The sequence below is a fragment of the Rhinopithecus bieti genome, unplaced genomic scaffold, assembly GCF_001698545.2.
Source record: "Rhinopithecus bieti isolate Rb0 unplaced genomic scaffold, ASM169854v2 scaffold_5025, whole genome shotgun sequence".
Taxonomy (NCBI): domain Eukaryota; kingdom Metazoa; phylum Chordata; class Mammalia; order Primates; family Cercopithecidae; genus Rhinopithecus; species Rhinopithecus bieti.
In genome coordinates this window covers 661,817-679,447 of record NW_016804637.1, presented here as the reverse complement: position 1 = coordinate 679,447, position 17,631 = coordinate 661,817, and positions in this window count along the sequence as shown.

Below are 17,631 nucleotides of genomic sequence, written 5' to 3'. Positions count from 1 at the left end.
TTTTTTTTTTTTTTTTTTTTTTTTGGTCAATATCTCCTTGGGGAAAGTAGAAAGGGAGTAAGCGGAAAAGCCACTTCGCAGGAATTTGAAACAAGTTTTCAATTTGGATTGATAGGGTGCATTAAGCTTGATTCCTGGTGCTGTCAGTCACTTAGCACACTGTCACTTTAGGGAAGTGCTTAACCTCTCTGAACCTCTTAGTTTTCCTCCTTTGTGAAAGCTCCTTTGTGAAAGGGGGTAATCTCCCAAATGCAGTTGGTGAAAGCCCGTAAAATGGTTCCTGGCAAGTGGGAAGGGCTGTTGTTATTGTCTGGTTCAGTCTCCCTCACTGTTCAGCAAATAACTTCTTGAGGCCCTACTAAGTGTTGGTCGGGGGGTTAGATCCTGGAACCTCTGCAGTCTTGGAGGGGATCGGGTGGTCAACGTGGGAACAAACCCTCTTGGCCTGTCATTTAATGCTCTTAACCTGGCACTGTGAGAGGGACGCAGCGGACAGGCAGGGGATGGGTGGTAGCCAGAGATCACGGGGGCTGCCTGGAAGAGGGGGCCTCAGAATCAGGGAGGATGTGCAGGATTGTATTTTGTTTTTGAGACAGAGTCTTGCCTGTTGCCCAGACTGAAGTTCAGTGTCCCGATCTCCACTCACTGTAACCTCTGCCTCCTGGGTTCAAGCGATTCTCCTGCCTTAGCCTCCTGAGTAGCTGGGACTACAGGTGCCCGCCACCACGCCTGGCTAATTTTTGTATTTTTAGTAGATACGGGGTTTTACCTTTTCTGACCAGGCTGGTCTCAAACTTCTGACCTCAGGTGATCCACCCACCTCGGCCTTCCAAAGTGCTGGAACTACACATGTGAGCCATCGCGCCAGGATTGTATTTTGACTTTCCCTGGCCACCTGGGACTAGCCATTGTTCCCCTCAGCTATACTCGCGCATCACCTTGGTCCTTTCCAGTGTAGTTGTCACCCCCAGCACCGTGAGAGCTGGGGTTGTGTCTGCCTGGCTGACCCCAGAGTACTCTGGGCCTGACACATAGTAGGTCTTTAGAGAAATTCTGTGGATTGAATGAGGGGGGCGGGGTCCTGTGGAAGATCTCGTGACCGTCTGTGTTAAAGGCTTGGTGCAGGGCCGGGTGCAGTGGCTCACACCTGAAATCCCAGCACTTTGGAAGGCTGAGGTGGGGGAATTGCTTGAGCCCAGGAATTTGAGACTAATTTGGGCAAAATAGTGGACCTCATCTCTACAAAAAAATATAAAAATTAGCCAGGTGTGGTGGCATGTACCGGTGGTCCTAGCTACTCAGGAGGCTGAGGTGGGAGGATTGCTTGAGCCAGAGAGTTGGAGGCTTGCAGTGAGCCATTCTTGCGCCCCTGCATTCTAGCCTGGGTACTAGAGTAAGAATGTCTCAAAAAAAAAAGAAAAAAAAAAGAGAACAAGGAGAAAAAAAGCTTGGTGCAGAACTGGGCATGGGTTGTAAGGGATGCAGGTTAGTTATTTGAACAGTTTTTGAACTTTCCAAGCCATTGTTTCCCGAACCTCAGTTCTTCTCTCCCCTACAAAGTGTGGGGTGGTGGTTAGCGTGGGGTGGTGGTAAGGAGTACCCATTCTGGAATCAGACCTCCTGAATTCACACCCAGCTCTTGAAATCCTAGCTTAACCTCAAACGAGGCATTTCACAGTAGGGCCCCCCACTTGTGAAACAGGTAGGACGAGGATGCCTGAAACTTCACAGGCTTTTTGTGAGGGTTGAATGAGGTCACATGGGAAGCCGCTAACACACTGCAGCACCTGATGCATAGTGAACACTCAATTTTTTTTTTTTTTGAGATAAAGTCTCACTCTGTCACCTGGGCTGGAGTGCAATGCCCCTGTAGTCCCAGGCTTCTTGAGAGTCTGGGACAGGAGGTCCAGGCTGCAGTGAGCCATGATTGAGCCACTGCACGCCAGCCTGGGTGACGAAGTGAGACCCTGTCTAAAAAAAGAAATAAAAATTAATGCATACCTAGTTAGGAAAGTAATAAATGGTTTTGCATGGGCCACCTAAAATCATTTTGTGTCCAGCCCTTTAGGAGATGTAAATGTTGATGGTACAGGCTTTTGAGCAGGGGAGGTGATATATCATCAGATGTAGGGTGATACAGGGTAATGCAGTGGTCTCCAAACTTTTTGTCAGTGAGGAGATTCCAACATATGTGTATTTATTTACAATTTATTTGCGTACCTTTGCTTCTCCTTGGGGACCCTCAAAACACCAGGAGATAACCTTAGACCAAATCCATGTCTTGGCTGTTTATGGGAGGTGGGAGCATGGGAGGGACTAGGGTTTTGGGCAGATGTCTGGTGGAACTTTCTTTTTTTTTTTTTTTTTTTTTTTTTTTTGAGATAGTCTTACTTTTGTTGCCCAGGCTGGAGTGCAATGGCACGATCTTGTCTCACTGCAACCTCTGCCTCCTGGGTTCGAGCAATTCTTCTGACTCAGCCTCCTGAGTAGCTGAGATCACAGGTGTGTGCCACCACACCCAGCTAAGTTTTGTATTTTTAGTAGAGACGGGGTTTCACCATGTTGGCCAAGCTGGTTTTGAACTCCTGACCTCAACTGATCCACCCACCTTGGCCTCCCAAAGTACTGGGATTACAAGCATGAGCCACTGCGCCCGGCCTTTCTTTGTTTGTTTGTTTGTTTGTTTTTTGAGACAGTCGTTCTGTCGCCCAGGCTGGAGTACAGTGGCACAATCTCGACTCACTGCAACTGCCGCCTCCCTGTGTCAAGCGATTCTCATGCCTCAGCCTCTGGAGTGGCTGGGACTACAGACGTGAGCCACCATGCCCAGCTAATTTTTGTATTTTTAGTAGAGACTGAGTTTCAACATGTTGGCCAGGCTGGTCTCGAACTCCTGGCCTCCTGTGATCTTCCCACCTCAGCCTCCCAAAGTCCTGGGATTACAGGAGTGAGCCACCGTGTCTGGTCAGTCTGGTGGAACTTTCTATCAGTAAGGAAACTGAGGCCTAGGGTTATTTTCTTTCCACAAGGGCTGTCAAGTCAACTGCCTGGGTTTGACTCCTGAGTTTGTCTTTTTCCGTCCCTAGGTCATCAAGGCTGCCATGGCACAGAGGGACCCATTCATGGTGCCTATAGACCAAACACAATGTGAATGGCGCCCCCTGGAGTTGTGCAAGAAATGACCCAGTCACTCTTCCCCATTTATGTGGCGAACAAGCATGCATTTAGCGCCTGCCATGTGCCAGGCACTGCTGAGGAGCTGGGCATTCCGTGGGGAATGGGCAGACAAGGGTCCTGTTCTCAGTAGCTCACATCCCACTCTTTTTTTTTTTTTTTTTTTTTTTTTTTTTTTTTTTTTTGAGACGGAGTCTCGCTGTGTCGGCCCAGGCTGGGAGTGCAGTGGGCCGGGATCTCAGCTCACTGCAAGCTCTGCCCCCAGGTTCACGCCATCTCCTGCTCAGCCTCCGAGTAGGGTGATTTTACAGGCGCATGCCAACCTCCGCCGGCTAGTTTTTTTGTATTATTTTTAGTAGAGATGGGGTTTCACTGTGTTCGCCAGATGGTCTCGATCTCCTGACTCGTATCCGCCCCGTCTCGGCCTCCCAAAGTGGCTGGGATTACAGGCTTGAGCCACCGCGCCCGCCACATCCCACTCTTGATTTGCAAAGCAGGGCATTACTTGGTACCCAGCTGTAGGATTGCTGCAAGAGCTCAACAACCAGGACAAATGCGAAGTGCTTAGGATGGTGCCCTGGCACGTAGCTGCTAGGCAGTTGTTTAGTCCTCATCATTTATTGAGATTTCTGCAACCAGCCTGGTGGGATGACATAGATAATATATTTTTTCCTCTCGTAATAAGTTCTAATGTTCAAAGTGGTTAGCAAAGGAATCAGCTCCTCCATTTTGTCCTTAATGGTTGCGCATTGTTTAACAGCAGGGATACATTGTGAGGAATGTGTTGTGAGATGATTTGTGGTTGGTGTGAAGATTGAGAGTTGTGCTTACACATATCTGGATGGTGGTGGCCTCATCCACGGTATGGCTCTGTGGTTATAGCCTGTGCCCCAGGCTGTAAACCTCTACAGCATGTCCCTGTACTGATGATTGTAGGCAATTGTGACCCGATGGTGTTGTGTATCTAAATATATCTAACACAGAAAAACATACGGGAAAAATACATATTGTGATCTTTAAAAAATTTTTTCTAACTAGACAATTCGAAGAGGAGGTATATTCTTATGGGACTGTTTTATATTTGGTCTGTCATTGGCCAGAATGTTATTGTGGTGAAGAAAAACCATGCTTTGAAATTCACCACAGGCTTTGGAAAGGGGGAGAGTGATCTTTAATGGCATTGGGTTTTTTTTTTTTTTTGAGATATAGTTTCCCTCTTGTTGCCCGGGCTGGAGTGCAATGGCCGATCTCGCTCACTGCACCATCCTTCCTGGGTTCAAGTGATTCTCCTGCCTCAGCCTCCCGGAGTAGCGGGATTACTCAGGTGGCCTGCCACACATCCGGGCTAATTTTTTGTATATTTAGTAGGGATGGAGTTTCATCATTGGTTGACCAGGCTGATCTTGAACTTCTGACTCCAGGTGATCCACCTTCCTCGGCCTCCCAAAGTGCAGGGATTACAGACGTGAGCCACGCGCCTGGCTGGGATTTTAAAAATATCAAATGTTCAGCCGAGTGTGGTGGCTCATGCCTGTAATTTCCCCACCTTTGGGAGGCAAACAGGGCAAATCACTTTGATCCCAGGAGTCCAAGACCAGCCTTGGGAGCATGGCAAACCCATCTCTACCAAAAAGGTTAAAAAATTAGCCAGGCGTGTTTGTTACACGCCTGTAGTCCCAGGCTGTTTGGGAGGTTGACGTGGGAGGATCAAGCCAGGAGGTTGAGGGCTGCAGTAAGCTGTTGGTCGCACCACTGCACTCCAACCTGGGTTATGGAACAAGACCCCACTTAAAAAAGCGGATGGGATTGGCTGGGCGCAGTGGCTAACGCCTATAATCCTAGCACTTTGGGAGCCTGAGGCGGGTGGATTGCCTAGAGCTCAGAGTTTAAGACCAGCCTGGGCAACACGGTGAAACCCTGCCTCTACGAAATACAAAATAAAGTAAGCCTGGCGTGGGGCATGTGCCTCTAGTCCTATCTACTTGGGAGAGTGAAGCAGAGAGAATTGCTTGAACCCGGGAGGCCCAGGTTGCAGGGGAGCAGAGATCGCACCACTGCACTCCAGTCTGGGCCGACAGAGCAAGACTCCGTATCTCTAGAAGACTCTATCCTCTTAAAAAAAAAAAAAAAAAAAAGCCAGGAGGGTGGAGGATAACAGCTGCTCTAATACTGGGGAAAGGTTATGAGAGGGAAACAGGTAGAATGAAGCCTGAGGTGAATGGGGAGGAGGTTCAGGATGCTGCCCACCCTCATTAGGTGTCACCCCTAAGGAGACATAGCAGACCATTAGTATGCCCAGTTTTTGATTTCTGATTGAAGTTTTCTGTTAACTGCAATTCCTGAGGAGATTAATTTTTCAGGGTGTGGGATTGACGGGGCGTGTGAATGTGGCCTCAACTCTTTCTTCATATATGGAAAGGGCCTGGATGGAAGTGCCAGGGTGTAGCTGGGTTTGTTGTTTACAGGGGCAGAGAGAAGGGGTGCATTGATTTTCCCTCCACTTCCCTCAGGGAAGGGGGGCTTTCTTTTCTTTTTTTTTCTTTTTTTTTGAGAACTGCAATCTCGCTCTGTCGCCCAAGGCTCGAGTGCAGTTGGTGTGATCTCGGCTCACTGCAAGCTGCGCCTCCTGGGTTCACACCATTCTCCTGCCTCAGCCTCCTGAGTAGCTGGGGACTACAGCGCCCGCCACCATGCCCGCGCTATTTTTGTATTTTTAGTTTTTTTATAAACGGGCGTTCACCCTGTTAGCCAGGATGTCTCGATCTCCTGAACCTAGTGAATCCACCCTCCTCGGCCTCCCAAAGTGCTGGGGATACAGGCGTGAGCCACCAGCGCTCAGACGGAAGAGGGCTTTCTTTAGAAAACAGGTAAATGTTAGCAGGGTGGGAAAACCTTCCCTGGACCCCTTTCATTTTTTTATTTTTTTTTTTTTTTTTTTTTTTTTTTTTTTTTTTGAGACGGAGTCTCCCTCTTGTCACCCAGGCTGGAGTGCAGTGGCCAGATCTCAGCTCACTGCAAGCTCCGCCTCCCGGGTTCACGCATTTCCTGCCTCAGCCTCCGGAGTAGCTGGGACTACAGGCGCCGCCACCTCGCCCGCTAGTTTTTGTATTTTCAGTAGAGACGGGGTTTCACCGTGTTAGCCAGGTGGGTTCTACAATCTCCTGACCTCGTGATCCGCCCGTCTCGGCCTCCCAAAGTGCTGGGATTACAGGGCTTGAGCCACCGCGCTCGGCCAATTTTTTTTTTTTTTTTTTTTTTTTTTTTTTTTTTTGAGACGGAGTTTCACTCTTGTCACCCAGGCTGGAGTGCAATGGCGTGAGCTCGGCTCACCTCAACCTCCGCCTCCCAGGTGCAAGCGATTCTCTTGCCTCAGCCTCCTGAGTAGCTGGGATTACAGGCATGTGCCACCACACCCGGCTAATTTTGTATTTTTAGTAGAGACAGGGTTTCTCCATGTTGGTCAGGCTCGTCTTGAACTCCCGACTTCAGGTGATCCACTTGCCTTGGCCTCCCAAAGTGTTGGGATAACGGGCATGAGCCACCGCGCCCGGCCTCAAATTTTTTTTTAAGCCCCAGACTGGTTTTCAGAGCTTTGCTTCTGGAGACTCTGTTACCTCCCTAAAGGGACATAGCTTCATCTATGTATGTGGTCACTTGTCACTGTGAGCCAGCTGTGAGTGTGATAGAGGAGCACGAGCCCCATTTTTAGTGGCGAACGACTTTAAAATGGTTCTTTGAGGTGCTTTTTTTCCCCCCACTGTTTATTTTTTTAGAGACGGAGACTCGCTGTGTTGCCCAGGCTGGCCTTTAACTCCTGGACTCAAGTGATCCTCCGGCCTCCACCTCCTGACTAGCTGTGATTACAGGCGTGATCCGCTGTGCTAGCTCTTGGGGGTTTTTTAAGTTTTCTCTTGGCCACTGGCAAGTCATGCCCCAGTGGCTCAGGAAGCAGGTGGCTGATGTGACAGTTGCTGCTCACCTGTTCCAGTGGGAGACTTGAGGGGGAGGGTCTGCTGTATGCTCCCAGTAAAGGGGCATAGTGGATGTCTCATTGTGCCCAGGGAGCTGAAACTGGCCCTGTGATGATCAAATGTGATTCTGGCACAGCCTGGACTGGCTGGGCACCCGAAGGCCTTGCCCTCCTCCTGGAGACATCTCCTGAGTGCTCCCGCCTGTGGGAGTGGCTCTTGGCTTGCCCTTCCTCTTGGCTCTGCCCTTCCTCGATCTTCAAGGTTCTCATCCTATTCCTTTTGATCCTCAGCCTGAATCAGTTACTCAGACCCTGGAGTCAGCGAGACTTGAGGTGGGATTCTATTCTGCATGACTTAACCTCTTTGAACTCAGAATCCCGTTTTCCCCCCAGAATCTCCCTGACCTCCACCCCCCACCTCAGGAACCAGGGGCTAAACCCTGGCCCTGCTTGGCTTTGCCAACCCTTGCTCTAGGGCTTGGTCAGCCTCGAGGAAGGGGGGTCTTCTTATGTTTATTTAAAAATTTATGTTTTAGGTTTGACTTTCTTAGAAGTGGAGGTCTTGCTGTTATCTCCCAGGCTGGTCTTGAGCCCCTTGGCTCAAAGGATCTGCCTACTTCAGCCTCCCAAAGTGCCTGGAACATTCTAGCAGCTCCCCACTGCACTGGATGCTCCTGGAGCCCCTTTACTGTGGCCCTCAAGGCCTATGACTTCTCTCCTACACCCCACTTGCAGCCGTACCCACTTACCCTGAGGTATGGTATGGAATACATTTGGTCTTTGTGCCACATGTCATAGGAGTGATATGGGTGTCTTTTAAAATTCATAATGAGCCCCTTTTGATCACAGCTGAGTTTATGCTTATGAGGTGATTTAGGGTGGGGCTCCTAGATAGCCCAGGATGGGGCTGGTCACCAGAAAGACCAAGTGGTTAGAGGGTGGCATGCGCAGAGGGAGCGTTGAAACTCTGCATCTCTTCCATCTGGTTGACTGCGAGTCGTATCCGTTATAATAAACCATTAATGGGAAGTGAAGTGCCTGCCTTAGTTCCGGGCGCTGCTTTAGCAAATCAATCAAATTGAGGAGGGGGCTGTGGGAATTCCCAGTTTATAAGTGGTTGGGCAGAAGCACTGGACCCTGGGATGTGCAAATGGCATTTATAGTGGGAGCAGTCTTGTGAGGCAGCTCTTCTTTTTCTTTTAGAGACAGAGTGTCACTCTCTCACCCAGGCTGGAGTGCAGTGGTGCAGTGATAGCCCACTGCAGCGTCCAGCTCCTGGGCTCATGTCATGCTCCTCAGTAGCTGGGACTACAGGTGCGCACCACTGCCAGGCTTAGCTAATTTTTACAATTTTTTTGTCAAGACAGAGTGTTATGCTTCCCAGGCTGGTTTCAGACTCTTGGCCTCAAGCAGTCCTCCCTAAGCGCTGTTGTTAGGTGAGCCCACTGCATCTGGCCAATAAAGTCCTTAACTTGTGGGAGATAGGGTCTGAATTGAGTTAAATTGTAGGACACCCAGCTGGTGTTTGGAGACTTGGAGAATTACTTGGAAAAGACCCATGTGTCTGGTCACAGAAGCGTTCTCTGTTGTGAGAGTATTTTCTCTGAGTTGGTTTTCTCTGAGTTGGTGTCAAAAGTGCTGTGTGAGAGCGTGGAGAAACGGAGTGTGGGCCAGGCGCCGTGGCTCACGCCTGTAATCCCAGCACTTTGGGAGGCTGAGGCGGGTGGATCACCTGAGGTCAGGAGTTTGAGACCAGCCTGACCTACATGGAGAAACCCAGTCTACTAAAAATACAAAATTAGCTGGGCGTGTTGGCTCGTGCCTGTAATCCCAGATACTTGAAGGCTGAGGCAGGAGAATCGCTTGAACCCGGGAGGTAGAGGTTGCAGTGAGCCGAGATCACACCATTGCACTCTAGCCTGGGCAAGAAGAGTGAAACTTCATCTCAAAAAAAAAAAAAGAAATAAATAAAGAAATGGAGTGTTTTCCCACCCTCCCTGCTCTAGCCACACTGGCTGACTTGCTGTGCTTTGGAATATGCCAAGCACAGTCCCACCCCAGGGCCTTTGCACTTGCTGCTCCTCTGTGGTAAATAACCACATGATGCCCATGTCACTACAGATCTCTGCTCGGACATCGTCACTAAGATGTCCCAGGCCACCATAGACGGAGTACCTGTCATCTGTTAACCCTGCGAACCCTCCTTGGTTAGATTTATAGGACTTCCACTGTTTATGTGGCATTGTGTCTTTTTTTTTTTTTCTCTTTGAGACAAGGTCTTGCTCTGTCACCCAGCAGGGAGTGCAGTGGTGCAGTCATAGCTTATGGCAGTCTGGACCTTCCCACCTCAGTCTCCCAGGTAGCTGGGATTACTGCTGCATGCCAGCTAATTTTTGTGTTTTTAGTAGAAATGAGGTTTCACCACGTTGGCCAGGCTGGCCTCAAATTCCTGGCCTCAAGTGATCTACCTGTCTCAACCTCCCAAAGTGCTGGGATTACAGGCATGAGCAACCGTGCCTACTCTGAATACTTTTTTTATTTTTATTTTTTGGGGGAGGGGAGATGGAGTTTTGTTCTTGTCACCCAGGCTGGAGTGCACTGGTGCGATCTTGTCTCACTGCAACCTCCGCTTCCTGGGTTGAAGCGATTTCGATTTTCCCACCTCAGCCTTTGGAGTAGCTGGGATTACATCTGTGCACCACCACGCTCGACTAATTTTTGTTGTTGTTGTTGTTGTTGAGACGGAGTCTCGCTCTGTCGCCCAGGCCGGAGTGCAGTGGCACAATCTCAGCTCACTGCAACCTCCACCTCCTAGGTTCAAGTGATTCTCCTGCCCCAGCCCCCACACCAAGTAGCTGGGATTATGGGCGCCCACCACCGTACCAGCTAATTTTTGTATTTTTACTAGAAATGAGGTTTCACCATGTTGGCCAGGCTGGTCTCAAACTCCAGACCTCCAGTTATCCATTTGCCTCGGCCTCCCAAAGTGTTGGAATTACAGGCATAAGCCACTGTGCCTGGTCCTAATTTTTTTATTATTAGTAGAGACGGGGTTTCACCATGTTGGCCAGGCTGGTCTCAAACTTCTGACCTCAGGTGATCCACCTGCCTCGGCCTCCCCAAGTACTGGGATTACAGGCATGAGCCACCGCACCTGGCCCTGAATACTTTTTTTTATAACGCTTCCACTTCCTATGTGACATTGTTTCGTGTTTGGCTGTTTCTGTCACTCTGCTGTCCACTCCGCCAGGTAGGAACATGTTGTTCTCTGCCAGATGCCCGGTGTTTGGAACCAATTTGGTGCATTCAGCGCTGTTAGTATTTTGGGGTAGTCATCAGTAAGTCCTCTGCTGTGGTGGTGGAGAGGGCCTGTCACCAGTGACACTGGGCAGGTATGGATTCTGCATCTCCCTGCCCACTCTTGGCCTTTACGTGCCCCTGTTGTGGGGACTCCTCTTGCCCTCTCCACACAGTGTCACTCATCGTGCTCAGTGTTGCGTATATAGCTGATAACAGCAGACCCAGTGGTGGTGCAGGACATCCATCCAGTGGGCCTGGGCCAGCCTAAAAGAAAGAATAGGGACTGGGCAAGTGGTTCATGCCTGTAATCCCAGCCCTTTGGGGGCCAAGGTGGACAGACCACCAGCTCAGGAGTTTGAGACTAGCCTGGCCAACATAGTGAAACCTCGTCTCTACAAAAAATACGAAAATTAGCTGGGCATGGCGGCATGCGCCTGTAGTCCCAGCTACTCGGGAGGCTGAGGCAAGAGAATTGCTTGAACTTGGGAGGCGGAGGTTGCAGTGAGCTGAGATTGTGCCACTGCACTCCAGCCTGGGTGACAGAGCCAGACTCTATCTAAACAAACAAACAAAAAAGAATGGGGTTATTGGTGTTCCATAGGGAGCGTGGGTCAGGATGGATTTGTAACACTTGATGCAGTTACTGTATGTGTGTATTTCTGCTGGGTCACATTGTCCTGTGGAGACATGGTCAGAAGAGCTTGAAAAATATCCATCTAATTGGTAGATAGGATAGCATTTGCAGGCTTGCAGTGTAGACACCACACGTACCTGTGGGGTTAGAGGGCACTCCCCTAAGGCAGAGAACTGTCCTGGATGCTTTTAGGTCCTCTGTGTAGGTGCTCTTAAGCGGTTTTCTTTTTTTTCCTTTCTTTTTTTTTTGGAGACGGAGTCTTGCTCTGTCACATAGGCTGGAGTGCAGTGGCGTGATCTTGGCTCACTGCAAGCTCCGCCTCCCAGGTTCACACCATACTCCTGCCTTAGCCTCCCAAGTAGCTGGGACTACAGGCGCCTGCCACCACTCCGGCTGATTTTTTGTATTTTTAGTAGGTACGGGGTTTCACCGTGTTAACCAGGATGGTCTCGATCTCCTGACCTCGTGATCTGCCCGCCTCGGCCTCCCAAAGTGCTGGGATTATAGGCGTGAGCCACAGCACCAGGCCAACGGTTTTCAAGTGAATGAAAATAAAAAGGGGGAGATTTCAGCCAATAAAATGATACCTAATTTCCAGTGCTAAGAATAATACTTGGTAACAATTTGGCTCTTGTACCTTGTAGGTAGAACTGAGAAGATATTGTAATTTACCACCATTACATGATTTAGTTTCTGAAATGTATTCCCTTTTAAATGTAGGGCAGGGCTTTGCTACTTAATTATATTGCAAGTAAAATGCCACAGAGCAGTCAGCATTGGAGAACTGTGGTCGCCTCACGAGGAACCCATTTCCATTCATTCTCTAAGACCACAGGCACCCCACCACATAGGTAATTTTAGGGTTCACAGATGAGTGCCTTGCACCATCAGGTCAGATGGGGGAGATTTTCTTATAGACCACCGAGGGGAACATTTTATTTTGTAGTTCACGCATAGTAAACGGCCTGGCTCTGCCGAAGCTATCCTGCCCATTGCTATTGTTCCGCCTAAGCCCCTGCCATAACGTGACTCCCATGTTCGTCTGCTGCTGAAATGTGTCCATGAACAAATTTCCCCAAGCCCCAGAAAACAAAATAGCAGATATCCTGGGGCCAAACATAAATATAATGCTGGTTTCTCAGGCAAGGTGAAAACCACCACCATAATTCCAACAAACAGATTTCCAAGGGATCCGATTGCCTGTTAGCAACCTGCCGTGCCTGGGGCTGGTCACCGCAGTGCTTTAAGACAAAAGCTAGGGGTGGCGTGAAAGAAGAGACTAGACCTCTTCCTCAAGCAGTCTGGTTCCACATTTGAACATCAACAGATGTTTCTATTTTAGATGATAATTTTGATGAAGTTGAAAGTAATGAGAATATGGTAGTCCTCACATCCTTTGATCTTTCTGTTTTATTTCCACAAAGACACTTCCTGGGCATCTCCTGTGGGTATTTATTTCATGGGTATTTTTCTGATTTAGGTTTTTTTTTCTTGGAAGTTTTCTTTAAAATCTGAATATAAAAAGTAATAGACGGCTATTGTAAAAAATAAACAAAAAGCGCCAGACATCTGTGATATGGAAAGTGTAAGTTCCTCATCACATGCCATCAGAGAGAGCTACTGACTGTGCTGACAGCAGCTTGTTCATGTTTTCTTTTGGGTAATCTCTATGCATGGATTAACACGCATATATATGTGTGTGTGTGTGTGTGTGCGTGTGTGTATATATATACACATTTTTGTTTTTTGAGACAGAGTTTTGTTCTGTTGCCCACGCTGGAGAGCTGTGGTGCGCTCTTGGCTCACTGCAACCTCCGCCTGCTGGGTTCAAGTGATTCTCCTGCTTCCGCCTCCCAAGTAGCTGTGATTACAGGCACCCACCACCACGCCCAGCTAATTTTTGTGTTTTTGTAGAGATGGGGTTTCACCATGTTTGCCAGGCTGGTCTCGAACTCCTGAATCCAGGTGACCTGCTCGCCTTAGCTTCCCACAGTGCTGGGATTACAGCCGTGAGCCACTACGCCCGGCCATATGCATATATAGTTATTCTTTCTTTCTTTTTTTTTTTTTTGAGACAGGGTCTCACTCTGTCACTCAGGTTGGAGTGCAGTGGCATGATCTCGGCTCACTGCAATCTCCATCTCCTGGTTCAAGTGATTCTCATGCCTCGGTCTCCCAAGTACCTGGGACTACAGGCGCATGCCATTATGCCTGGCTAACTTTTGTATTTTTACTAGAGACGGGGTTCTGTGTTGGCCAGGCTGGTCCCGAACTCTTGGCTTCAGGTGATCTGCCTGCCTCAGCCTCCCAAAGTGCTGGAATTATAGGCATTAGCCACCACACCCAGCCTTACTTTTTTTTTTTTTTTTTTTTTTTTTTTTTTTTTTTTTTTTTTTTTTTTTTTTGAGACTGAGTCTTTCTCTGTTGCCAGGCTGGAGTGCAGTGGCACAATCTCAGCTCACTGCCCCCTCTAACTCCTGGGTTCAAGCAATCCTCTTGCCTCAGCCTCCCAAATAGCTGGGACTACAGACCAGCGTCACTACGCCCAGCTGATTTTTGTATTTTAGTAGAGGTAGTGTTTCACTGTGTTGGCCAGGATGTTCTCAAACTCCTGACCTTGTGATCTGCCCACCTCAGCCTCCCACAGTGCTGGGATTACAGTTGTGAGCCACCATGTCCGGCCTGTGAATTCTTTTGTAATGGTGCCAGGACTTCTGCAGCATGGGTTGTGTGGGGGTTCTGATTGCTGGGCAATTGGAGCTTCTCCAGAGAAACTGAGGCAGTATAGCCACACCACTTCCAGACCTTTTGGCCCAGGGAAGCTGAGAGCTTATTTTTATCTCCTGTCCTCTTGGACGTTTGACTGAGTGTTTTAGATTTTTAGCTTTTAGATTTTCGTGCCTGAGTAGTTTCACTTCCGGTCATTCCTTCTGGCCGCTGGCCTGGATTCCCAGGCTCTGTTTTCTCCTTGTGGAGGCCCCTGCAGCGCCCGATCCAAGGGCCGCACACATCTAGATTTGGCTCCCACACACATGTACTAACTATTCTCGCCCTTTTGGCCCCTGAATCCCCTTGTCCTTTGCTTTTTCCGCCTGAGTAGATGTGGCCTCCTGGTCTGCGATGAATTTCAGTGCTGCGTGAATTTCCCCTGCTAGTGACTTATCATTGAGGGCTCCATTGCAGGAGTCTAAGCGGCATTGTGTAAGACACCTTAGGGACAACCTTTGGGGACCCCAGAACTTTGCTGAAGATGCCAAATCCTTAGTTTCCTGTATAGAAGGGCAGGGATGATTGGTGATGGGGGAAGAAGGGGTAGAGAGAGAGGTGTTCCTTGTCCTTAGACTTCTTTCCTGGCCGTGCTCGTTTGGCCTTCCCATGCAGACATCTCGCTGGAGCAAGGTGCACCTGGCCCCACTCTCCATCCGGCTTCTACAGGGCTGGGCTCACACCGGTCCTTCAGGGAAGGTTGCTGGCCAGGAGGAGTTTGAGGACTGAGAACAACACCATGCTTATGGCTGTGGGAGCAAGGAGGGATGAGAGATGTTTGTGCATCAGGCACTGTGGCTTGGGCTGGGTGTGGTGGCTCATGCCTGTAATCCCAGCAGTCTGGGAGGTTGAGGTGGGCGGATCATTTGAGCCCAGGTGTTTGAGACCAGCCTGGGCAACATGGTGAGACCTCATTTCTACAAAGAAATACAAAAATTAGCTGGGCATAGTGGCACGAGCCTGTAGTCCCAGCTACTTGGGAGGTTGAGGTGGGAGGATCACTTGAGCCCAGGAGTTCGAGGCTGTGAGCTGGGATGGCGCCACTGCACTCCAGCCTGGAAGACAGAGCGAGACCTTGTCTCAAAAGAAAAAAGGGGGGTTCGGGTGTGGTGGCTCACATCTGTAATCCTAGCACTTTGGGAGGCCAAGGCTGGCAGATTGCCTGAGCTCAGGAGTTCGAGACCAGCCTGGACCACACGGCAAAACCCCGTCTCTACTAAAATACAAAAAAATTAGCCGGGTTTGGCAGCCTGTGCCTGTAATCCCAGCTACTCGGGAGGCTGAGGCAGGAGAATCGCTTGAACTCCGGAAGCGGAGGTTGCAGTGGGCCGAGATTGCGCCACTGCACTAAGCCTGGGTGACAGAGCAAGACTCTGTCTCCAAAATAAATAAACAACCAAACAACAACAAAAGAATTGTTGGCAGCTGCCCAAATCTGTGTTCATTGATTGCCAGGGTGGGCGTGTCATGGCTGACAGCAGGTCCTGGATTGCACCTAGGGGTTTGCTGCTCTCCAGCCAGCCACTTCTGCCTGATGTGTCCCCAAAAGGGGAAGCCAGTCTGTTGTTCCTGAGCACCACTTGGCAGGAGTGTTACTCGCGGTTTGTGCTGGCAGGAGGCTGAGTTTCGGACTGGAGCTCTCAGGAGTGTCACTCATCTCATGGCTCAGGTTTTTTTTTGTTTTTGTTTTTGGTTTTTTGAGACGAAATCTTGCTCTGTTGCCGAGGCTGGAGTGCAGTGGTGTGATCTTGGCTCACTGCAGCCTCCATCTCTCGGGTTCAATCAGTTCTCCTGCCCCAGCCTCCCGAGTAGCTGGCATTACAGGCATGCACCACCATACCTGGCTACTTTTTGTTTTTTTAAGTAGATACAGGGTTTTACCGTGTTGGCCAGGCTAGTGTCAAACTTCTCACCTCAAGTGACCCGCCCGCCTCGGCCTCCCAAAGTGCTGGGATTACAGGCGTGGGTGACCGTCCCCGGCCCATGGCTCAGTTTTCTCATTTCTGTTCAGGGAAGGGAGCCTCTGCTTCACATTTTGATAGGAGTGTCCGAGGACCTCATCCATATGATGCTCCTAGTGCGATACGTTTCACGTGCTAAGCAGCTGCTCAGTAAACCTGGGGAGAGATGGGCACCTTGATTTCACCAGCTGAGTAGCTGGCACTTCCTGCCGTGAGTGATCTTTTGATGTTCCAGCCTGTAGAGGAGGAGGTAGAGCCACAGGGAGGTTACCCGTGAGGCAGGTGGCACCGTGGCTTCACAGTCCATGTTCAGAGTGTGGGATGCATGGCAGTGAGTTCCACTGTGGCCTTGACCTTGTGACCTGAACTCTTCCACTGCCCTGCTGTGCAGCCTCCGAGCCTCAGGGACTCATCTGTCAGCAGGACCACTGTAGTCCCTGTACTATTGTGGCAGGGAGGGCCCAGTGGGTGAGTCTCAGTTGTTACTGTCAGGTAGGCTGAGGCCCCTACCTCCTGGCTACATCTTCCTTCCTTGTCATTTCTTTGTGACTGAGACATCCTCAGCAGTTGTAAATCTCTGGGAGGGGAAGGCAAGCCACAGTGCCCCCTGGATTTGCAAATATCCCTTCCCTTTCTCTGTCATCATGACCTTGAGATAGACAAGAGTTTCTTAAATAGGACTGCAGAAATGTTAAACCTCAAAGACCAAACCTGATGAACTGGCCTTCGTTAGAATTAAGAGCTTCTTTCTTTCTTTTTTTTTGATAATGGAGGTTTAATCTTGTTGCTTAGGCTGGAGTGCAATGGCACAGTCTTGGCTCACTGCAACTTCCACCTACCGGATTCAAGCAATTCTTCTGCCTCAGCCTACCAAGTAGCTGGGATTACAGGCACGTGCCACCACTCCTGGGTAATTTTTGTATTGTTAGTAGAGACAGGGTTTTACCATTTTGGTCAGGCTGGTCTCGAACTCCTGACCTCATGATCTGCCCACCTCGGCCTCCCAAAGTGCTGGGATTACAGGTGTGAGCCACCACACCCGGCTGATACTTTTTACTTTTTAGAAGTGGATACAGGCCACATACATGGTGGGTCACGCCTGTAATCCCAGCACTTCTGGAGGCTGAGGCGGGCAGATCACTTGAGATCAGGAGTTCAAGACCAGCCTGGCCAACATGGCAAAACCCTGTCTCTACTAAAAACAAAAAAAAAAAAAAAGCCAGTTATGGTGGTGCACACCTGTAATCCCAGCTACTCGGGAAGCTGAGGCAGATAATTGCTTGAACCTAGGAGGTGGAGGTTGCAGTGAGCCGATATCACGCCAGTGCACTCCAGCTTGGGTGATGGAGCGAGACTCTGTCTCTAAATAAATAGATAGATATCTCAATAGCCAGTAAGCGTACGGAAAGGTGCTCAGTGCCATTAGTTGTGAGGAACATGCAAATGAAGACCATAAGAAGATGCAGTTGGACATTGATGAGACTGTTAAGAGTTGTGAAGACTGACGGCAAGTTTTGGGGTTGATGAAGAGCAACTGGGATGCTGTCCCTGTTTGGGAGTTGGGACCATGTGTGTAGATGATACGACTATTTTGGAAAACTAGCAAAGCTAAGTTTATGCCTCCCTTATAACCATCAGTTTCGTTCTTGTACACCCAGGAAGAACCAATGTCTGTGTCTACCAAATGACTGTCATAGCAGCTTGATTTGTGCTGACCAGAACCTGGTAGAGTACAATGTCTATGAAAATGACAGTGTTCAGATAAAAAGAACAGATGACTCTCCCAGCCATGGTGACCCTGTGTGATTGTCTTTTTTTTTTTTTTT